The following is a 25,484-nucleotide window of genomic DNA, read 5'->3' as shown; positions in this document are numbered from 1 at the left end:
AACTTACAAAGAGATACACCACCTGTACTAGACTAAGACCTTACAAACAAATACACCACCTGTCATAGACTAGGACTCTACACACAAAAACAACATCTGTCATAGACTAGGACCTTACGCATAGATACATCACCTGTCATAGACTAGGACCTTACGCATAGATACATCACCTGTCATAGACTTGGACTTTGCATACAAATACACCACCTGTCATAGACTAGGAACTTACATACAGATACACCACCTGTCATAGACTAGGATCTAACACACAAATACACCACCTGTCATAGAACAGGACCTTACACATAGATATACCACCTGTCATAGACTAGGACCTTACACACAAATACACCACCTTTCATAGACTAGGAATTTACATACAAATACACCACCTGTCATAGACTAAGACCTTGCATACAAATACAACACCTGTCATAGAACAGGACCTTACACACAAATACACCACCTGTCATAGATAGGACCTTACACAAAAATACAAAATCTGTCATAGACTATGTAGGCATATTGTTAGTGAATTGTTTGTTTATTATAAGGATAGGAACAATGAGCGCCGGATTCGTAAAGCTTGCATAGTTTTACATTGTAACTTGACACCCCTGCCTTTTGAGGGCTTGGATTACGCTTTAGATTAAACAGGTATATTTGTATATATGCAAGCACATTGAACACAATGGGAACCGATTACACCGTAACGGTGTACAGATTGCCAATCTTATGTAGATATCTTGTTCAAACATTTCTCAAATAATTACATTAAATTCAAATTAAACCCTTACAGTCAAAACAGTCATTATGTTACAACAGTCTATATGTAATAATGACAGGAATCTAGCCGAACCTATCGCCATGTGTTTGATCAATACCAGTGATTTGATTCAGTACCTGAATATACAACTTCACTATGTCATTCACGTTGAATGGTCTGTTAACCATGGATAAATCATATACAAATACTTTAATAGTGTTTATTTTCCGATCAGTCGTACACACTTAAACTATTGTAATCGGCAAACAGACATCGAACACATGAAATTACTGATATGTTCGAAATTAAAGTGATCGTTATTTTGCAATAAACCATCCTGGGAAAATTTACACAAACACAGCAACATCAACCTCGTTTACTTAAAAACAATTTGCCTATATACAGTAGTGTACATAGAAACAAGCAAACATTAATGAGACGCCATGTTTGTCCGCGCAGGTTCAAGGACGGAATAGGCCAGCTGTATCCAACTGCGTCAGGTGATTGATGAAGGACCGCCTGTAGAAACAGTATTTTTTTACTGTGACTTCTGCACAGGACGCGTCAGAAGCAACCAATTTTGTGTATATGCTGCCCTGCATGCAACACTTAGGATCTATATCGTACTGTTCTCGTTTCTCTTCTCTATATTTTCCATTGTGTCTGTAATGACCGAAGCTGTTGCATGGATGTTGGACCCAAAACAAACAAATAAACAAATAAGGCACAGCAGATTTGTGTATTGGACTACTTGTGGCTGCTGAGATCTGATGCCGAGTACTACCTGACCAAAACACTATGCTGGAGGATCCAGCACTATATCCCATCAGGTCACACTATACCGACAACGTGTTAAACAGTCGTTATCAGTTACTGACTGACATGTTGAGCGTAAGGGATTGAAATTACTTTTGTAAAAGCATTTGGTATGTCTCGGTCAAGGTACAGAGCCCATTGCCATCCTCACTAGAAGGCAAAGAAAAAATATAAATATCCCAAATGTTGTTATTGGTGTAGGAGATTTAGGTCATTTATCACTTTTTTAATTATCGGGTAGATGGTACAAACGTCAGTCAACAATTCTGCATTGGGTGCTAGCATTAGCTGCCTCCCACAAGTAATTGATAACAGCTGTTACAATGTATATAGAGGATATTTAGTGGTGTCTTCAGAAATGAGAAATTTATTTCACGAGTGTGGCTAATATTTTGATAGTTTTTTACGAGTGCGCAGCACGAGTGAAAAATATCAAAATATAAGCCACACGAGTGAAACATATTTCTTATTACTAAAGATACCATTAAATTTTCTATTTATAACATTTTTAAAGCATAAAGCATGAAAACGTAATGCATTAAAAAACGGTGGCAATCAGAAGCGTAATAATTAGCGCCATATTATAATGACGTCACGCTTGAAAACAAGGCTGCGCGCCATTTTGAATTGGTTACTCAACGCAATTCCGACGTTTTCTAATATTTTCTGGTATGATTGCTTGTAAAAATGTTATTAATTGAATATTTATATAAATACTTAAGTGTGGGTACCAAACATTTACCATAACAACCACTTAGTCTACCGTCGCTTCATTTGAATCTGATCAAAAAATAGTTGCCTTTGAAGATTGGTCAATATAAAAAAGTGATATTTTCACACTGTGAAAATACCACTTTTGATATTTGTCACAGTGTGAAAGATATCAGTTTTATTAATTTGATAGAATTCGATATTTCACCGGCAAAAATGTAATAAATTCTTTTCTTAATCTCTTACCTTCAGGGGTTCCTGTGTAGATAAGCAGAAAGGAGTATAATACACATTTTAAGTATATACATGCCTAAACACATTCACGCTATTCTATTCAAATTATATTCATTAAATGGACTGACCAATAAATAAATCGTTTTATAGATATTATGGATCGTAATTATCTTGTTAAGAACTGCTAATATAGATTAAATTTATCATTAAAAATAATTTATTCAGTAAAGATGTTTTCACATACACCAAAATACGCTTGAGTTGCAGACATGGCAGAACGTCGTATATTGATCTTTGTTGTTGATATCATGTTAAACCTAATACAACCAAAGCAATACTTCTGTTTGTATATTGGATAAGCAATGTTTTTGTGCAGAATGCGCTAATTTTTCACCTGGTCCTGGTCGTATTCTTCTTGTACGCTTTATTCCTTCTTTTCGTATTGCAGAGTTATTTGCTCTTGTGAGCAGGTATTGATTGTTACGTCATTTGTCTGTGAGAGTAACGTCATCATTTTTTGAGAAAACGACGTAATTTTTTCACACAAACTAATGACGTAACAATCAATCCCTGCTCACAAGAGCAGATAACTCTGCAATACGAAAAGACGGAATAGGGTATCTGCGCACATCTGTCCTTTGTTCACATTTTGCCCTTATTATCGATTTTTATTTCGAATCATGGTTATGTTGACATTTTGGTATTATCTTGCTCATTTTTACAGCGTCAGCACGCAAGAAGACTGGGGTGTGGGAGGGGATTGATTTTGAATATCAGTTACCCTGTTATACGTCCTTGGGGTCTGTGGATGTGGAGGTTATCATACGGACATATGACCCGAAATCACATCTTTTTGAGTTACTGTTTATCCTACATGAACGATACAAATTGAGGCCGATGTAATGCTTACGCCAAATCGAATCAACCTTTTTTTCTGATGTTTACATTTTCAATTGACATGGTGCCGTTGAAGGCCCCAGGATCCGCCCCTGAAAAATCCTGATAATAGTCCTGACGTCACAAGAAACATCATAATTATTTTTTTTCGGTTAAAAGATAGACATCAGACACGTACAAGTGATTGCATCTATACAATTGGAAATTAATGTAGCATGCCAAAAAGATTTATTTTCATAAACGTATCCACACTTGTGTTGACTTTTCGAATATTGTTCGCTCAATATCGTTAACATATCTAGCGACATCTCTTGTCAATTCATTAACTGATAAAGTTATTGCTTAATATCACTTAGTCAGTCTAATGATTCTACAAGTTAGAACACGATCTGTTTTTTTCTGATTTATCCCTCACCTTCGGTTAATCATATTTACTTCTCACCTTTGGTAAATAAATTAGAATCACGGTTTACAGTTTTCATGTTAAATTTATTCATATATGATTTATGTATTTGCAATTACCGGAGATAATGCATATCATGATTGTCAATGGAGTTTTATAAGTCGATGTATGGACATTAACTTACCACTACTGGATATGAGACATAATAGGCCGCCTACTCCATCTACCTTCATATGAACTTTAGAAGCGACTAAATTAGGGTCCCTTCAGAAACGTGAGGTATATTATGTGAATCCTGCATAGGGGACATGTACATTGAAGCATGAAACACTTGGATTTTATTTTATTTCTCGGTTCCCGTCTCTTTCCTCTTCAGTGGTGGTTCGCCTAATCACCCGACCTAGTGGCCTTAGCTGTTGTGTGGATTTTTCCCCTTAACAAGGTAAAAAGCTATCATCATAATCTGTAATATATATGTGTATTAATGGTTTAATATGATACTTATTTCTATGTGATATTATACAAGCATTTAATATAGTTGTGTCTAGTTTTCTTCTATCCCTGTTTATTATTATGGTTTGCTTTTCAGTTTTCCATCGATTAAAATCTTCTAACACAACCGGTTTTATTGATCGCATGGAAAGAATACTTCGAGAACTGTTGTGTATATCACACAAAAGTTAATGGTTGAAATTCCTTTTACCTTAAATTTCAAACCATATCAAAAATATTTATGAAATGAAATACAATCGAGATAGTTTTCATCAAATAAAGTAACGCGGTGTTAAATACCTGACATTTCACCTTCAACATATTTGACACTGAACCTTTCAATGGCGAGTTTAAATAATTTATTGAGCTTCATGATACACGCGGGTGAGGCCTATCAAATTGTTGAGAAAATTCAAAAGAAATTGAAAAGACCAGACCTATCACTATCTCCAGATATCTTTTGAATGTATGTGTTATTTTCAGTCAGGTGGATCGACTTCAGTTTAGCGGGTATGTATGTCAATACTGGCGAGGATATTGTTAGAGGTTGACCACTCGGAGATGGTACATATTTATAGATATATGGGTTGTTGACCTTCGGCCAACATAAAACATTTTTTTATACAAATCTCAAATCTCTTTTCAAAACGGCGAATATCACATTAATTCTTATCTACCTGAAAATTGTTCAAAAAGATCTAATTTACCCTAGCCACGTTTGCTCTTCATTTTTACATTTTGATTATTTTATCTCTTAGTAAGACCTCTCCTGTGTTGATTGGCCTATAAGACCTCAATAAATAAATAAATACATCTTCGAATAAATTGAGATCCCCACCTCATACATGTAACTATGTATACAATTGCTGGGCATAAAGAGACACACCCACTCATGCTACCAAAGTCCGGCATTGTGTCTGCTACGTTGTTAGGAGACTTAGTTTCCGAGTTATAATATAGAAACATTTAAAATCCCTATTCTATAACAATGAACACAATAGCTGGGTTTGAAGAATCGGATACACAATGGCCACGAAGGCTTACCCCGGCGACTAGTCCTATCCCAGGGGTGTTGTTTGCCATATTACTTTAATAAGAATATTGCCATGTTTTTTGTATTTTTTTCAAATATCAAGGTGAGCGATACATGTCAATTTGGCCTCTAAATTTTGCTTTCCCGTCGTATCCAGTTTTTTTTTTTTTTAGTGTGCAAGTACTTTAATGTAATCCTCAACACAGTTCTTGTATGACATAGCTATTGGAAAGACATTCAACTTTACCAACCTTAACCAACCTTAAATTACCATTACGTTTAGATCATTCATGTATCCAAGAAAACGCTTGGCTCGGAAAATTACCAACCTTGCATCGTACATTCCAAAACAGCAAGAAACAGGAAGAAAGGCATAAGGACAAAAATACAATTCACCAAAATTGATAAATTGTATTTTTGAAATCATATCGTTCACGGTATCAAAGAATAATAAGTAAAGGACATGGTGGCGGAACATGTATCCGCGAAACATAATTAGTGTCATCTGTATTGGTAACGGAAATATTAGACAACCTGATTTTTGCATACACCCATGGACTCTGCTACATTGTTATGTTTTATTGTTTGCATAAGGTCGCACCATTTTTGTTTCGAGTAAAACTAGTGGTTGTTTTTGCAGCTTTAACACCAATGCGCATCGGCTCAGAAAGACGTAGGCAATTTACAAGTATGGCGAAAATGACGGCAAACTTCGTAAGCAAAATGCTTCCAAGTCGAAGTGTATTGACAACACAGAAGTTAGGATTCCATTCAGAATATAAACATTTATTCTTATTCAAGTCAACCAAGCATTCTTTTACAAACGTATACTTCTAGAACCTTAGCTTCCCTGTGTAATTATTCACTCCCAAGTATGCTCGACTAACTCCCGCGGTGTATCGGAAAGCCAAACCTCCTATCTGATACCAAAAAGTTATTAAAATGTACAACGTTGGTAAACATTGAACATGTAAATATTTATTTAATTGTCTAATTATGTCAGAATACCTATATAGTTGTTGTGTGCGATTAAATGATGTTAACCAAATGGTAAACAGCCGTCACCTTGTATTCTACCACAGCCACTGTGTGTTTACTCTCTTCCGTCTCATTGGATAAACCCTCTAGGTGCCGGTTAGCATGTTCGGTTAAACACAAGTGGGTAACACCCTGTATATGATCGCATTGGCCAATCTTTTAATGTTAACGTCATGCAACTAAGCTTTGTGACATTATCTACCATTGTGACCTGATAATTCATGGCAATCCAAAGTATTGGCCGCAATCAGGAATTTTGTATTTTGTATTTCTGTATTCACAATATGAAAGTAAAAAAAAAATACTCGCGATGGGCGATTTATAAAGCTTGTCTTACTCTCATTAACCCCGTGTCTGTATACAGGCTGATAATTACATAATGAGAGTTAGATAGCAGTAATTAGGGCGTTAAACAATATAAAACCAAAACCAATCTTTCAGGTCTGTGAGATTATTATCAGGAGCGCAAAGCGTGTAAGCGTGTTGAAAGAAACTGTTTAAATCTTCATAAATAATATGACCAGCCAGTCCTTCGTCGTTTTAGTTGCTCTTATAAGGATATTGTACATTTACAATACATGGCTTGCTTTATTACAAGTCTGTATGGTGTTCAACGTTTATCGCATGCATTATTTACCTACTTATTCAGTACCTGTGTAATAAAACTGGAACTATGAATAGAGAACTTACGCTTATTGTAGTCACTACAATGGACCGAGTGGTTTCTATTTTAACGACATTGCAGAAAAAATTACACAATTTTTCAATGATACATAAAGTTCACGTTAAGCTTCGTATTTAATTGTAAACTAGATTGTATTTAAACTGTGACTTGTTATCGAAAGATCGTCATCTTCTGTCGTTGTTATATGTCAGCAGGATGCATGTCTAATTATGCAGGCTTTGATTCACATACGCAGATATTTAGATATTACTGCAGGTGCGCAGACAGAATGAGTGGGGGCCCCAGTAGAATCTGGCGTCTTCTTCCAACAATGGTCTGCTGTCTCCATTGCAACATCATGATATCGTCTCTCTTCTTCTTAAACCATTTCGATGTCTTCATTTGAATTGCAACGTGACTAGTTTGAATACTGTGATTGGTGCTTTCGCCATAATATTTTAGTGGGGAAATACTCGACATCATATCCGCGCTATTACACTGAGGGAAATGCACAAACATACTACCTCCAGCACACTGCACTCGCGATATCAGTTTTCAATTCTTAGGTATGAAGTCTGAATACACAATTTATTTAGAGCCCCGAGGCTCGGCAAACAAATCTTCTAAAAAGGTGAAAGTTCAGCGCTACCATTGTTAAAATCTACTTGAAAATATTGGGATATGCTCCGGCATAAAGTACAACACAAAATTAGTGGAATAGTTCAAAAATAAAATGCCGTTTTTGAATTCGAAGTGAATGAAAACGACAATTATATTGATGATCAATAGGTGTAGAGGTTGATATAGTGACCTATCACACTGTATTACTGGTATTGGGATTATAACTCAGTTTGTATACGTACCCTGGCCTTTATACATGTCATTCATCCATCAAAATTAACAGACCTTGCATGCATGAGAAGTGCGTCTGGCCTCAATTTCGGTATAATTGAAATGTGGCTAGATTAACTCGTTCTAAATGGTATCTCTTTATTATTTGATCAAATGCCGTCAGATGCATTTACTACATTCTTGTTAGATTATCATGTCTAGTTCCAGAAATCTCAGTCTGAATGTTTAATAACTTTAAGTTTTGGCAGTTTATTCATCTTACTCATTTTCAGGGCTTACCTAGTTTGTATTGACACATCTTTATTTAAAAGAAATACTGTTATTTCCATTAAGCAGATTAGTCTCGGGTTTGATTTCAAAAACCTGTACCAAATTCTGCATAATAACTGATCGACACGTAATCGGTGCACACGTATGAAGTTTCATAATGGTCAGGATATATCTTACATCATAGCACAACACCCGTTGAGGTACAAGGATATCTGTCTAATAATATCAACTTTTTCCTCGAGTTGAAGGATTGATTGATTGTATGGGTTTATGGTACATATATATATGCTATGGGTTGTTGACCTTCGGCCAACATAAAACATTTTTTTATAGTAATTTACAAATCTCAAATCTCTTTTCAAAACGGCGAATATCACATCAATTCTTATCTACCTGAAAATTGTTCAAAAAGATCTATTTTACCATAGCCACGTTTGCTCTTCATGTTTACATTTTGAATATTTTATCTTTTAGTAAGACCTCTCCTGTGTTGATTGGCCTTTAAGACCTCAATAAATAAATAAATACAGCTTCGAATAAGTCGAGATCCCCACCTCATACATGTAACTATGTATACAATTGTTGTCATAAAGAGACACACCCACTCATGCTACCAGAGTCCGGCATTGTGTCTGCTACGTTGTGAGGAGACTTAGTTTCCGAGTTATAATATAGGAACATTTAAAATCCCTATTCTATAACAATGAACACAATAGATGGGTTTGAAGAATCGGGTACACAATGGCCACAAAGGCTTACCCCGGGGACTGGTCCTATCCCAGGGGTGTTATTTGCCATATTACTTTAATAAGAATATTGCCATGTTTTTTTTTCAAATATCAAGGTGAGCGATACATGTCAATTTGGCCTCTTAATTTTGCTTTCCCGTCGTATCCAGATGTGTTTTTTTCAGTGTGCAAGTACTTTAATGTAATCCTCAACACAGTTCTTGTATGACATTAGCTATTGGAAGGACATTCAACTTTACCATCCTTAACCAACCTTAAATTACCATTACGTTTAGATCATTCATGTATCCAAGAAAAAACTTGGCTCGGAAAATTACCAACCTTGCATCGTACATTTCAAAACAGCAAGAAACAGGAAGAAAGGCATAAGGACAAAAATACAATTCATCAAAATTGATAAATTGTAGTTTTGAAATCATATCGTTCACGGTATCAATAAATAATAAGTAAAGGACATGGCGGAGGAACATGTATCCGCGAAACATAATTAGTGTCATCTGTATTGGTAACGGAAATATAAGACAACACTGGTTTTTGCATACATCCATGGACTCTGCTACATTGTCATGTTTTATTGTTTACATAAGGTCGCACCATTTTTACTTCGAGTAAAACTAGAGGTTGTTTTTGCAGCTGTAACACCAATGCGCATCGGCTCAGAAAGACGTAGGCAATTTACAGGTATGGCGAAAATGAGCAAATTGCTTCCAAGTCGAAGTGTATTGACAACACAGAAGTTATGATTCCATTCAGAATATAAACATTTATTCTTATTCAAGTCAACCAAGCATTCTCTTACAAACGTATACTTCTAGAACCTTAGCTTCCCTGTGTAATTATTCACTCCCAAGTATGCTCGACTAACTCCCGCGGTGTATCGGAAAGCAAAACCTCCAATCTGATACCAAAAAGTTATTACACTGTACAACGTTGGTAAACATTGAACATGTAAATATTTATTTAATTGACAAATTATGTCAGAATACCTATATAGTTGTTGTGTGCGATTAAATGATTAATCTGCTGTGAATGAATTTGTCAGTCAACGTGTTAACCAAATGGTAAATAGCCGTCACCTTGTATTCTACCACAGCCACTGTGTGTTTACTCTCTTCCGTCTCATTGGATAAACCCTCTAGGTGCCGGTTAGCATGTTCGGTTAAACACAAGTGGGTAACACCCTGTATATGATCGCATTGGCCAATCTTTTAATGTTAACGTCATGCAACTAAGCTTTGTGACATTATCTACCATTGTGACCTGATAATTCATGGCAATCCGAAGTATTGGCCGCAATCAGGAATTTTGTATTTTATATTTCTGTATTCACAATATAAAAGTAAAAAAAAATACTCGCGATGGGCGATTTATAAAGCTTATCTTACTCTCATTAACCCCGTGTCTGTATACAGTCTGATAATTACATAATGAGAGTTAGATAGCAGTAATTAGGGCGTTAAACAATATAAAACCAAAACCAATCTTTCAGGTCTGTGAGAATATTATCAGGAGCGCAAAGCGTGTAAGCGTGTTGAAAGAAACTGTTTAAATCTTCATAAATAATATGACCAGCCAGTCCTTCGTCGTTTTAGTTGCTCTTATAAGGATATTGTACATTTACAATACATGGCTTGCTTTATTACAAGTCTGTATGGTGTTCAACGGTTATCGCATGCATTATTTACCTACTTATTCAGTACCTGTGTAATAAAACTGGAACTATGAATGAGAACTTGCGCTTTATTGTAGTCACTACAACGGACCGAGTGGTTTCTATTTTAACGAAATTGCAGAAAAAGTTACTTGTATATCTAAGACATTTTTCAATGATACATAAAGTTCACGTTAAGCTTCGTATTTAATTGTAAACTAGACTGCATTTAAAACTGTGACTTGTTATCGAAAGATCGTCATCTTTTGTTGTTGAATTATGTCAGTAGGATGCATGTCTAATTATGCAGGCTTTGATTCACATACGCAGATATTTAGATGCTACTGCAGGTGCGCAGACAGAATGAATCTGGCGTCTTCTTCCAACAATGGTCTGCTGTCTCCATTGCAACATCATGATATCGTCTCTCTACTTCTTAAACCATTTCGATGTCTTCATTTACATTGCAACGTGACCAGGTGGAATACTGTGTTTGGTGCTTTCGCCATAATATTTTAGTGGGGAAATACTCTAAAATCGACATCATATCCGCGCTATTACACTGAAGCAAATACACAAACATACTACCTCCAGCACACTGCACTCGCTATATCAGTTTTTAATTCTTAGGTATGAAGTCTGAATACACAATTTATTTAGAGCCCCGAGGCTCGGCAAACAAATCTTCTAAAAAGGTGAAAGTTCAGCGCACTATTGTTAAAATCTACTGGAAAATATTGTGATATGCTCCGGCATAAAGTACAACACAAAATTAGTGGAATAGTTCAAAAATAAAAATAAATGCCGTTTTTGAATTCGAAGTGAATGAAAACGACAATTATATTGATTATCAATAGGTGTACAGGTAAATATAGTGACCTATCACACTGTATTACTGGTATTAGGATTATAACTCAGTTTGTATACGTACCCTGGCCTTTATACATGTCATTCATCAAAATTAACAGACCTTGCATGCATGAGAAGTGTGTCTGGCCTCAATTTCGGTATAATTGAAATGTGGCTAGATTAACTCGTTCTAAATGGTATCTGTTTATGATTTGATCAAATGACGTCAGATGCATTTACTACATTCTTGTTAGATTATCATGTCTAGTTCCTGAAATCTCAGTCTGAATGTTTAATAACTTTAAGTATTGGCAGTTTATTCATCTTACTCATTTTCAGGGCTTACCTAGTTTGTATTGACACATCTTTATTTAAAAGAAATACTGTTATTTCCAATAAGCGGATTAGCCTCGGGTTTGATTTCAAAAACCTGTACCAAATTCTGCATAATAACTGATCGACACGTTGTCAGTGCACACGTATGAAGTTTCATAATGGTCAGGATATATATTACATCATAGCACAACACCCGTCGAGGTACAAGGATATCTGTCAAATAATATCAACTTTTTCCTCGAGTTGAAAGATTGATTGATTGTATGGGTTTAAGGTACTATCAACGGCTAAGGCCATTTAAAGGCGTGCCTCCATGTGTGTTATGTATGCTTGCACGTGTATATGTATGCCGTAGACAGGGTATGTTGGTGTATTTACCTCCGAGCGATGGCGCGAAACTAATGCTGACTTTACTTTACTGAAATCGAAGTTACAGTACATCATTCCGTCAGAACTCCAAAAAATATTTAAACTGTATAATACAGCTGTTTCGTCCTTCTAGGAAATCTAGAATCAGGTCTCCAATTGGATTTATATATTGGTACGCCTTCTCTGCAAATATTTATCTTAATAGGCAGTATATAGCTATATTTACATTTGCTCTGCATCCTTCCATTGTGATGCATTGCGAAGGCAAATGCTGTTGTGAGACTATAACAATATTTGCTATTGTAACGTAATAAACCTCTATTGTGACGTCATCAATTTCATTGTTGTCAACACTAGATTTGCGGTTAAAAAACTGTTCGAAATAACTACATAAAGCATAATTACTCTATCAAATGTAACTATAAATAAAAAATATTTTAGCAAATATTGTGTTGGTCCTATAACACACATTTCTATTGCTGTCGAACTTACCCTACCGGGCTTTATTAAGTTTGTCATCAACAGCAATGTGTGTTATAGGACCATAATAACATTTGCTTAAACATCCATTACTGAAGCATACCATTGGTGATATCTGATTTAAACAAATATAGATAAATGGAAAAAACCTACCCTAACAAAGGGTTTTTTTGTTTGCATTAATAGATAGCAGTTGCCGAGGATTAAACAACAAAATGGAAATTCGTAAGTTTGGTTTGGTTTTTTTGAGGTCATTTTGGTTGCGTGTATGGGAGCTGGAGGCATGTCTTGTATCTGACATCACGTATCTAAATGTAGAATTATTTCATGTAGAATATTAAAGACAAGATAATGTATTAAAATTTGATATCAGTATCATGTATATCAACGAGTAGACGGGATCTGAGCAAAAATGCTTTTACGATTTCGGAAACCTCCTGTTGCTTTGCTACCACGCATACTTGTATCATCATATTTCAATTTTAGGTCACCTGAGACTTTGTCTCAGGTGACCTATTGCGATCGCATTTTGTCGTCCGTCGTCCGTCGTGCGTCCGTAAACAATTTACATTTTCGACTTCTTCTCCAAAACCCCTGAACCAATTTCAATGAAATTTTGCAGAAACCTTCCATGGCCAAAGGTCTACAAAAAGAGTGGCCGGTTTAGTCCCCAGCCTCCAGGGGCCTGAAGGGCGGGGCCAAAAAGGGCCGAATTGACTGAAATTTCAAAGACTTCTTCTGAAGACCAAGATATGGTAGAATCAAATACTCTACATAGATGAAAGGGTCTTAAGGTGCTTAACCAAAATTGTGAATTTCATGACCCTAGGGTCTCACGTTTCCCCCTGGGGAGGGGGTAAACTTTACTATAGTTTATATAGGGAAATCACATTTTGGACCAACATTTGTTTAATTTCCATTGGAATTAATTCAATTTGGGTTAGCATTATCAGTATTGGATAGCAGTTTGATGGTATGCACATATCAGCCCTGACTGGCACCCGTGGCTGATAGGTGGAGCCAAAAAGGGTCGAATGGACTGAAATTCAAAAATCTTCTTCTCAAAGATCCAGATATGGAAAAAAATCAAATACTCCTCATAGATGAAAGGGTCTTAAGGTGCTTTACCAAAATTGTGAATTTCTTGACCCTGTGGTCTCACGTTTCCCCCTGGGGAGGGGGTAAACTTTACTATAGTTTATATAGGGAAATCACATTTTGGACCAACATTTGTTTAATTTCCATTGGAAGTAATTCAATCTAGGTTAACGTTATCAGTATTGGGTAGCAGTTTGATGGTATGCACATATGAGCCCTGTCTGAACCCCGGGGGCTAATGGGTGTGGCCAAAAAGGGTCGAATTGACTTAAATTTCTAAACTCTTCTTCTCAAAGACCCAGATATGGTAGAATCAAACACTCTTCATAGATGGAAGGGTCTTAAGGTTTATGACCCTAGGGTCTCACGTTTACCCCCTGGGGAAGGAATGGGGGGGGGGCAAAATTTATTATGGTTTATAATGGCAAATGACACTTTGAATATTACATGTTAATAACTTGATTGGAATTATAACTCTGAGTTGACAGTTTGATACTATGAAAATTTTGAGCCAGCCCAACCCCCAAGGGCTATAGGGTGGGGCCCAAAGGAGTCAGTGTGCTAAAATTTCTTCATTTTCCTTGTTTAGAATAAGAGGTGCTAGTTTCAAATCCTTTTTAGTCTTAAATCTGTATGCTCGATATGGAATAAGGTGGTTTTATTGTTTTTTTGTCACTTTGAATAATATTTCTGTTCGTGTTTAAAACAAAATCAACTCTCTGTATAAATATATCAGGTGACCGTTAAGGCCCATGGGCCTCTTGTTGATAGAACTTGTAGCGGTATTTACTAGCCTGGCATTAAACAAGCAGTCGTATTAACGTCAAGATATGACCGTCCATAAGATATTAGCCTGTCATTTTAAATAAGAAATATTTGCTGTGATTGTATATAAAGAATTATTGGGAATGTATCTTAATGATGAGATTATTGAGAAGACCAAAACATCTATTGCTATTTGCGACAAGATAAGTTATTGAACGTGCCATTTGACAGAGGAAGAAGAATTTTGTTTTATTGTTTCGGCTTATGCTGCGTTAAAGAGATTGGGTCGTTTAAGTCCTAAATAATAAAGGAGTATCGTTGCACTCATAAAGATAAAAAATGTGTTTTTACAATATATTTTATTCTACTTAATGAATTAATGCAAAAAGTATTAAAATGACGGTTGGCCACCGCGCATCCTGTGAAAGCTGTAATAAATTCAAATAACATGACGGCAGCTAGTATCCCAAACAGCCGTACTATTGTAACGCAACCTCACCTATCTGGACCAGAACAATATGATACCATAGATACCAGGTCATTCCAACGACTTGTAAAATAAAAATAGACGCATTGTTTAACATATAATGTGTATGTTTTGTGATAAACTGAATAGGTTGACATTTTATTTCTTATTGAGGTACATTTTTATACATCAGTAGACGCCCTAGTTTTCTCTGAAATTAACACATTTCTGTTTGTTAAAAAAGGAATAAATGTGTTTTAGAACGTCAAAATATATTTACCCGTGGGGTGAGTCCTCAGCATATAGCATTTCAATTAAATGAATAATTCAATAATATTTCATTGGTTAAATAGAATATAACATGATGTTTTCACTATTAATTGTAGTTTAGTGTGACGTCACAATAACAAAAGCAACATTTAGATTTAAGGTGCAGACCAGAGGTGCAGACAAATATCCCAAAATAAGGATATTTTTAGGGGCCACTGGAGATTTCCGTTTCTGTGAATTCAATGCTTCATTAACATTAAATATTTATTTTTACTCGTGAAAAGCATTTATAAAACTCATGAATATAGAGTATAACATATCCTGTTTAAAAAGACCCAGTTTAAGTTTGAGACTGATAAATAAAGTAGTGTTATAAAACATATTCCCAACTTTATAGTCACTGTTTTGGCGTTCAGCCAACACGTGATTTATAAAACAAACATGTGGTATGTGTCTCTACTTTTCGACCTAACTAAACACTGTTTGTCTGTTCAACCTAACTAAACACTGTTTGTCTGTTCAAAGCGGCATAGACAATCATATACACTGTTCACGTTGACTTTTCGTTAGTTTGATTTCTTTTCCTTAAACCTGTTTTATCTACCTTTTATCGGCCCCAATGGCCTCTTAAATGGGCCGTTAAGATTTTAATAATAATAATAAATTCGTGTGTTTATATGTTAAACGTTATGTAAATATCATCCAAACTTTGGTAGGTCATGCTTTAATCACCAAGCTGGATGAACACTATAAGATATGAAAATTAAAAATTAAAAACTCGTAAATAACTAAATAAACCATAATTTGGTCGATTATCTATCTGTCCGACCACATTATAGAGAGAATGAGTTTTTGCCATACCTATCTTACATCTGCTGTCCCGAGTCAGTATGGTAGTCTCTGATTGACTTTTGATGGGGTGAGTCTTTATCGAGATCAATTACTACACCAGGCCAGACGTGTATATATATATACAACGAAGAATGTTATATAAAGGTATTTTGTTTGTTACATGAAACCCATCCGCCATACATATAACCGTACGTCAGTCTAGTGCATGACGTCTCAGAGTGGTTTATATCTTGGACGAGTTTACTTCGTAAATGTGATTTGAGTAGAACGGATATGTTTGACACCCGGGAAGTCCGTTTCTGAAAGGTACATGTAAGTAAACTTAACTGTTACATTACTCAGTAAAAAATCAGTGTTTAATATAATTGCGTATAACAATTGTCTCGGCCACTACCGCTTGATAAAGCCACCGTCAAATCACTCGGAATCACAAATAGATGTCACATACCATAACATATTCATTATATATATTGCGATTTGTAACTTGTCTACAATTTTAAATGATTACGTATTATTTTTTGTAAGATTCAGTCTGTATATCGTGGTGTTAGGACGGTAGAAAGGGATCCAAGGACGGACGCACATACACTATATAGTGTAAGTTACCTAAAATAGGACGTATAGAAAACGTGTCAGGGGGAAGGTGTGGTTTCTACATGCATAACGTATACACATGCACACAGGTAAGTGTGTCTATGTATAGCATGCAATCAATCGAAAATTGATAATAGTTTAGTTCTGGTGTAGATTTTTGTGGTCCGCTATGTAGCCTATTGATGGGCGGCGACAAAATTGTTGAACAGTATGCATTTGGGTACATTGTATCAAGTGGTCTGTCTTTTAAATACCAGTATCAATGCGTGATCACGGTAGACTTTTTGAAGTGTGTTGTTCAGTTTTCATTATATTATGTGACACGCTGTTGACTCATAGTCATGTGTATAGAGTTTATGCGGTTTTTGTTATGAAATGACACTAAATCATATGCTATAGCGTACTTCTTAGCTATTTTTAACTTTTTTTGAACAAATATTTTATTCCCCCAGACATTTTTTCATAAATATGTATATACATATACTGCTTCAAGCAGATACATATATACATATATAAATATTTTGATAGGGGATGCCAGAGTTGGGGAGCCCTGGAGTCAGCCCCTGAACAATATGGTGTCCTCACGCAGGAGGGTTCTCATTGAACATAATGGTTTTGTTTCGTTGATATGTCTCATTTTGTTAGTTTGTTGTACCGTGTACGGTGTTTACGTCTGGTGTATTAGTCAGGTCCAGTGTCCCACCTGGTATAATAGATCTACCTGTGGAATGGCCTTTTCCGCTAGTATGGTCTCATTCATCATGCTAAATATAACGTCTAGTATCTGGTCAATAATGTATATTGTCGAATCTCTCGACATAACCTTACAGTATTAGTCAGGGTAGTTCATTCTTTTGTCATGACACTCCATCGAATAATGTTATAGAAATCTATGCACAGATGTTTAACTTTACATTTGCAAAGCTGTATTTTGCACATTGATAGACCTAGGCATGTTTAAATCTTCACATAAACTTGTACTGCATGAGATTTTGTCAAAACTCAAATTATTACTTTTTCTGTGACGTGAAACAACATCATTATAGTTTACAAATACAAATATTAACTTCATTTTGAAGTACAACAACACAAGCAAATGTATGGCAAGCTTGTAGTCGATCTTCATATATTTATTAACATTACAATTTTATGCATAACAAGGTAATATATCCTGAAACTAATTTTCTTGTTTTGTCAACGTTGAAATGAATGATATGGATGAATGGAGAAGCTGTAGGTAACTTTTATTGAAATTATATCAAAGAAATTGCCGACACCAATGATACACTATACTAAACAGCAATTTGTTTTTGTTTTGTCATACTCTTTCCAATGCTGTGTGTACTGTGGACCTGGCTGCTACACGTTGTCTGTAAACGAGTGAGCCATACCACATTTGCGTGCCATCAGCATGGTATCTTTTGTATCTTTTTCCAAACTGTCAAGATGCAGTCCTATGAGTATGTATTAGATTAATCTTTCAGTGAGTTAGGACTGAAAAGTTGGCTCCAAATCCGCGCAATCTCAGAAATGAAAGTATCCAGCATACCGCCTCCACCACTCCAGCACTCATACATACATGTATACATATATGCAACACAAACAGGCACGTCCTTAATGACCTCTGCTGTTAATAGGATGCTAAACTCAATATAAACCAAAATTAAACTAAATCAGAGGGAGCCAAACCATATTTTATGTATACATGGCCGGTGAGCAATTCTGCATACGAGGGATGCAAACATGTTTACTCTATGCGTTGAAATTGTACGTTTTACTGTATTACGAGGGAGCGATACATTATTTGTCTGTTTACAAAGGTGTTATACCATGTTTATCTACATACGGGAGTATCATACCATTTTTATACGCCATATTAATTTTTATGCGATAGAGTAATATTATAATTCAAAAGAAAGAAATTTATATATTTATGGTCAATACTAATACTTCATGTTATTTTTACAAATCACTATCTATGCACATGGCTTCGCTTAATTTCATTCTTAACCTTGTGGTTTTTTTAAACGCTTCACATTTTAAACCTCTTTTATAAAATTGCTATTTATGATTGGAACACGACATAAAAAATAAAAGTATTTATTTTTGATGGATGTTGCTCATTTTCCAATCGGTTCTCTTACATTCGTAACTATCGCTTGTTTCCCATCTGATAAAGATATTTCTTTTTCTGTACTTATATAGACTTTTGATTGATTGTACGTACTAGACATAATGAGTATCAAAGCATTGTCTTCACATAAATCCATTTATCACATAACTGACCCATTTTACTATGTCATACGGCCATATCATAAATATGGTATTACACACGTGTATCAAAACCTAAGGATGCTGCGATTGGTCAAAACCGTGAGATCATATTCCTACGCCACTACGAGTACTACTTTTATTTACTCTATATTATGATACATTTATTATTATTCTAATTGATTTAAAAATCATCATTTCGTCATTGTTATTTTCTAATTGCAATGAAAACTATTCATGATTTAACAAATAAACTGGCGCTACTTTGTCCATGCTCGGAACGACAATGTTATGATCGGAGTACTTTGGTGTTGATGTTTATGGAGTCAGCTGATAACAAATAATTGCGTTTGCAGTTTTTTCATGTCATGATTGTTATATGATAAAAAGAATCTTACATTCATTTTCATGTCATATTTAATTTATTAAAATCGTTTGATATTTTGATGTGACACTCGCCTGAAAGTTCGTGCCATATCAAATTATTGAACTCTTTTAATAACTTCAATATGACATGGACACTCATATCAAATCCTGTATATATCTAAATCTGTATTTAATACTGAGGTACAAATGGTTTCGTGAACAGCACACATTTGTAATCATACTTTTCCCGAAATACAGTTTCTTTGAAAGGGACGAATGACAGATTTTAAAGGTAATAATAAAGTCCACCTAGATTTCAGTTCAGCATTTCTTTACCTTGGTTCCTTTTATCGAGGTGTTCATGATAAAATATACTCAATGTACTTTTTTTCCGTTTCCGTGTCTCTTTGTAATCTGCGAAATCGTCTTATATGTTGCAAGCGCTTTGTAACTAAGATATTGTGTCTTTTAAAATAATCTAACTTCATTTAAAATATCTTCCTGTTTTCTAATAATTTCCACATTTCCTTTTTCTAACATTGGGATAATTTTCGAAGTAAAATTTCTATTTTCTAAATTGAAAAAATGTTTTGTTGGTTTTTCTCCCTCTTCAACCCATTTAGCTTTTGATCGAATGATATTTCCCTTCATTTTATGTTGCCTTAATCTTTCTAATTCTTTCTTCTACTTGATTAAAATCTATACTGCCATGGGCTTCTAGAGAATTGATTGCTTCAATAAGATTCTTCTCTTGAATATTTTGCTGCTTTTTCTTGTAAGATGAATACGATATTGTTCTGCCCCTAATTTCAAATAATAATGTCTCTAAAAAAAGTTGATCATTCATTTGAAATTGAATTTCATTGTCAGAGATAATATTTAGATTATCAAAATTGTAAACAGGAAGAGCGTACTGTAATTTAACTTTAGAAATAAGCTTATTTATTATATTAAGATATTTTAAGTCATGCAATAATGAATTGTTAAATTTCCAAAGACCCTTTCCTTTTTTGAACTCATTAAACTTAAATGATATAGAAGGTGAGGAATGATCTGATCGATAGCCAGTCTCTATGTTACATTTTTGTACATTTCTTACCAAATTGTCAGATATCAAAAAGAAATCAAGACGAGCTTGTTTTATAGGGTTAGTTTTTCTCCATGTGTACCTCCTTATTTTTGGGTGTTGTTCTCTAAAGATGTCGATCATATCTAGTTCTTCCATTAATTCTATTATCTTATCCCTAGCCTTTGGATTATTTATATGTCTATAATTTTGATCATAGTCTAAATCAGGATTCAGAACCAAATTAAAATCATCACATACAATAGAATATTCATTGTTATTCTCATTAATAGCATCTCCTATATGTTCATAAAAGTGTGGCCTATCTATATTTGGACCATATACTAGTGTTATTAAAGTTACCTCTGTTTCTCCTATTTATATATCTAAAGCAATAAAGTTCCCTCCTGTATCTCTCTTTTCATTCCTCAGCTTCATTTCAAAATTATTATTAATTAAAATTGCAACCCCTCTTGAATTTGATCTAAATGAACTGAAGTTACAGGAATATCCCCATTCTGACCTTATGATATTTCGCATTTCAACAGTAAAATGTGTGTCCTGAATACAGTATATGTTATAATTCTTATTTCTTAAATATGAAAATACATCTTTACGTTTTCCCTTACCACACAGGCCCTGGCAGTTTTCTGTTAGTATCTTTATTTCTTCCATGATATGTACATAAAAAAAATCAAATTTGTATATGTCACCTTGTCAGTCCTATGACACCATAGAGACACAAAGAATGGGAAAGTAAAAGGAAAGAACAGATTGAGTGATAGAAAGACGATAATATAAACATACATTAATATAAAGTCAAAAACGGAAACTGACGCACTATCAACCATACACACTACCACTAAAAGTCCTTCACATCGTTCTCGTCACCGGATGTTATTGTCGTGACCGGATATTTGGTATAATGTATAAACAAAGTTAAATTATTTTATGAACATTTATATTCAAGTAATACTCATATTGAAGATGTCAATCTAGATGCATTTTTAAATACCTATAACAATAATGTTCCTAAACTAGATAAAACAGAATCATCATTATTAGAGGGTAACATTTCATTAGACGAAGCCTCAAATACATTAAAAAATATGAAAAATGATAAAAGTCCTGGGTCAGATGGTTTTACAGCTGAATTTTTTAAATGTTTCTAGGGGAAATTAGGTAATTTTATCATAAGGTCTATCAATTACGGATTTATGAATGGAAAATGATCTATAACTCAAAGACAGGGCATAATTACATGTCTACCCAAGGGAGACAAACCCAGGCAGTTTTCAAAGAATTGGAGGCCAATTTCATTACTAAACATAATATATAAAATAGCATCTGGTTCAATAGCAGGTAGAATAAAAACAGTTTTAGATAAATTAATAAATAGGGATCAGACTGGTTTTATTGCAGGGAGGTATATAGGGGAAAATACAAGGCTAATTTATGATATCATGCAGTATGCGATAGAAAATGAAATTCCTGGTATGCTTTTAATAATAGACTTTGAAAAGGCTTTTGACTCTAGATCTGTTAGTTGCGACTTTATAAACACAGTTTTATTTTATTTTTAATTTTGGGAATGATATATGTAGATGGATACAAATTTTACATACTAATGCAATCTCTTCTATTAATCAGGGAGGAAATCTTTCAAGTTTTTTCGAAATAAAAAGGGGCTGTCAGCAGGGCGATCCAATCGCACCTTATATATTTAGTCTATGTGTAGAAGTACTTGCTATAAAATTTAGACTTAATAAGAATATTAAAGGTATTAATGTAGATAATGTTAATATTTTATTCTCTCAGTATGCAAATGATACCTCAATTATATTAGATGGTACAAAAAGATCTATGAAAGAATGATTTAATGAATTAAACAGTTTTGCAAAAGAATCTGGAATAAAAGTAAATAAAAGTAAAACACAAGTTGTTTGGATTGGCAGTAAAAAATATAGTAATGATAATAAATAAATAATAATATACAACATTTGATATAGCGCCCTATCTAGCTAACATAAGCCACTCTAAAGCGCTTTACAGTACATATATTTATAATGTTTTACAGTCAATACAATTACCATACATGTTAATCAATACAATATTGAGGAATTCGCAGGAGCTGCCTTATCAGGCGCTAACTACTAGTCCTATGCCACCTGGCTATAATCTCCCTATGTGTGTATGCCTGCGTGTGTGCTGGTAATGTATTGTGTTCTGTTTGTAGTGGAACCGTGCTTCCAACGGTATCATTTATTGTGCCACCTCACTTGAATGCTACAGCACAGATACCGCAACACCCACCCCAGACCATTTTATACTCCACCTGTGGGGGCAGGAGAAAAACACTTTCTCTAATATTCCATGCGTACGGCGACTTAGGGGATCGAACCCCGGCCGCCTGCTTGGAAGGCCGGAGTGTTAACCACTCGACCAATCCGCCTACTTTCCAAAGTGGAACTTACAATGGGGAATTACAAGATTTACAGTTTAAGGCATTGAATTTAATGTGGACTTGCACCAAATTCCAAAACTAAACTATGATAAAACATTAGTAAAACTCTAGGCATTAATTAAAATATGGAATAGAAGGATTTTAACACCAATAGGAAAAATTAATATAATAAAGTCCCTTCTTATATCACAGTTTGATCATCTTTTTATTTCTTTACCAAATCCAGAAGAATGCTTTATTAAAAAACTGAATACTGAACTTTATAATTTTTTATGGAACAGCAAATCAGATAAAATAAAAAGAGACATTGTTATTAAGAATTATCTGGAAGGGGGACTCAAAATGCTACATTTACAATCATTTATAGAATCTTTAAAATTAACCTGGATTAGGAGACTATATACAACAGAAGGAAAGTGGCATATTTTTTTAAGTTATATAGAAATAGAAATATTATAGCATATTCTGGTACTGAGTATATGCTAAAATGCCAGAAGAGTTGTACAAATTTATTTTGGAAAGATGTGATATTAAATTGGTGCAAGCTACATGTAGCTGAAAAAGTTGTAAATTTTGTAAACAAAAAGGTTAATATTCTCAAATCACCCATTTGGTATAATAAATCAATAAAAATACAAAACAAGAGTATATTTAAAAGGGAATGGTATAGGAAAGGGGTAACAATAGTTTATGACCTTATTAAAGAAAGATGAAATAAATTGTTTTACAGCCATCAAGAGTTTACAGAGAAATTTGACATTCATACAAATTTTCTAACTTATTAAGGTGTCATTAATTCCATAAAGAAATCCATTTCACAGGAGGATGTTTCTTACTTGAATGTAGATTATCCATATATCCCAATTAATTTGGAATTTTTTCTTAAACACAAAAAAGGAACTAAAGACTTTTACCATGTTCTATGCCAAAATAATAATCTACCGGTAGAAAGAAGTGGGAGGAAATGTTTGAATTTAACACAGAGATATGGAAGAAAATCTATACCATTCCCTTCAAAATTAGTGAAAACACAAAATTACAGTGGCTTCAATTTAGAATCAATCAACATATTTTAACTACTTATTCATATCTTTATAAAATAAGGTCTTGTTAATAGTCCATAATGTTTTCATTGTAAAACTGACACAGAAACTATAATTCATGCATTATGGGAATGTAAAAAAGTACAAGTGTTTTTAACAGATTTTGAATCATTGCTAGATGTGTTGATAATTTAGTACTTCTTATCATTAAACTATATATTTATAAGGCTATATGTCTGCAAACAGGTCTATCAGTTTTAGCTTTGAAAAACTTAATTAAAGATATTTACAATAGTCAAAAATACATTGCTGTAGGTAATGGTGAAAATTATCTCACTAATTTTAAAAGGGAATGGAAAAAATGGGAAAGATTACTGCAGGTCATATAACTGAAATGTAAATTAGTTATGATAATATAGTACCAATGTAATTCCTGTTTAAAGTAGCGTATGAACAAAAATGTACACAATATTGAACAATAAGCCCTTGTCAAATCCTTCGACACCTCTCCAGCCTTCCTTTTCTTTCTTGTCCCTCTCTTTCTTTATTACTCTTTTCTTTCATATATCTTCTTCTAAAACAGTACAATGGTACGTAACACGTAATATCCGGGTTTCAGCATGTGAAAATAGTCAAACTGGGTTGGGGGTTTTTTTGGGGTTTTTTTTGAATTTGTTTGCTTCTCAACTTCAATGCATACAATATTTTTCTATGTATCTTGTTTCAAACTTATCAAGAAAATAATTGTTTTTCTGCATTGGTTCCCAAATCGATGTAATAATATGAGAATGTTAAAAAAATGTAAAGACAAACAAAAAACTTGTGTGAAAATTAAGAATGTGAGACTGAAATATGATGTGTTATGTAAAATAAAAAAGAATAAAATCAAAAATGAGAAAAAAAGCAAATCAAGATATTGTGTCTTTTGGCATACGTATTTTAGAGTAATTCAGATTATTTAATACAGTTTCTGGGCAATTGATATAACATTATTTGAACTCAGTTGATTTTTACTATAAAACAGTATATATTTTACAACTCAATTCCCTTTGCTATTGATGTATGTATACATATTTTAACAATGTTCTTTTAGTTTGGTGTATTCATTTTTGTGAGTGTCCATTTTCAAAGTCCTGTATGGCCCTGAATGACACCCCTGCAGGTCGTGGATTGAGGAAAGCATTCACCTACTTGATCTATATATTTACCTCTTCTTCTAACTTGAATGTTCGCCAAGCTGAGGAAAGCATTGGGTTCTGTCCCCATGCCAGGATATACCAAAGTCCTTTTGGGGGGTTGTTGCTGTGTTGGGTACCATCGGCATGGATATCAAAATTGTATTGCTATAAATAGAACAGGGTTTTTCATTAACTAGATTCCTTTTTATCTTTTATCCTAGCACGATTGTTTAACATTATCTTCATCTGGTTACAATGATAACTCTGTGTAATTATGGTCTTTTTTAAATATCTATACAACTATTTTTTTCAAAATCGCACTAATAACTCCAGAGACACGAGCTCATGGTTGATGAAGGCACTATATAAGAGGAGCCTTAGAGGACGTCGCAATAAAAGGAAGGATAAAGAGGAAAGAAAGGTTAAGACATATCCCCCCCC

The 25,484-nt window shown here is 34.3% G+C and overlaps 1 protein-coding gene, 1 long non-coding RNA gene and 1 other non-coding gene across 10 annotated transcripts in view; 1 reads left to right on the top strand and 2 right to left on the bottom strand.

Moving 5' to 3' along the window:
- The window catches only part of LOC110451836, a 10,994-nt gene extending 10,637 nt beyond the window's left edge, over positions 1–357 (bottom strand). For all 3 annotated transcript variants that reach the window (XR_002463111.1, XR_002463109.1, XR_002463110.1), the window contains exon 1: positions 319–357. This is a non-coding gene — a long non-coding RNA (uncharacterized LOC110451836). The remainder of the gene's footprint in view (positions 1–318) is intronic.
- Positions 358–4,064: 3,707 nt separating this feature from the next.
- The window catches only part of LOC110451812 (cubilin-like), a 54,056-nt gene continuing 32,636 nt past the window's right edge, over positions 4,065–25,484 (top strand). Inside the window, exon 1 of one of the 6 annotated variants that reach the window (XM_021499998.1) lies at positions 4,065–4,269. The gene's annotated coding sequence lies outside the window, so the exon portion shown is untranslated. Of the gene's footprint in view, positions 4,270–12,813; positions 12,836–16,107; positions 16,129–16,202; positions 16,374–16,687; positions 16,745–25,484 lie in introns of those variants that run through there. The other 5 variants (XM_021499999.1, XM_021500003.1, XM_021499997.1 and 2 more) reach the window with 5 other exon arrangements.
- Positions 22,739–22,810, bottom strand: Trnag-ucc. The gene has a single exon. It is a non-coding gene; the product is annotated as a tRNA-Gly (tRNA).

The sequence above is a fragment of the Mizuhopecten yessoensis genome, unplaced genomic scaffold (assembly GCF_002113885.1).
Source record: "Mizuhopecten yessoensis strain PY_sf001 unplaced genomic scaffold, ASM211388v2 scaffold6211, whole genome shotgun sequence".
In the NCBI taxonomy this organism is placed as follows: domain Eukaryota; kingdom Metazoa; phylum Mollusca; class Bivalvia; order Pectinida; family Pectinidae; genus Mizuhopecten; species Mizuhopecten yessoensis.
This window is presented reverse-complemented; position numbering and strand designations above follow the sequence as displayed.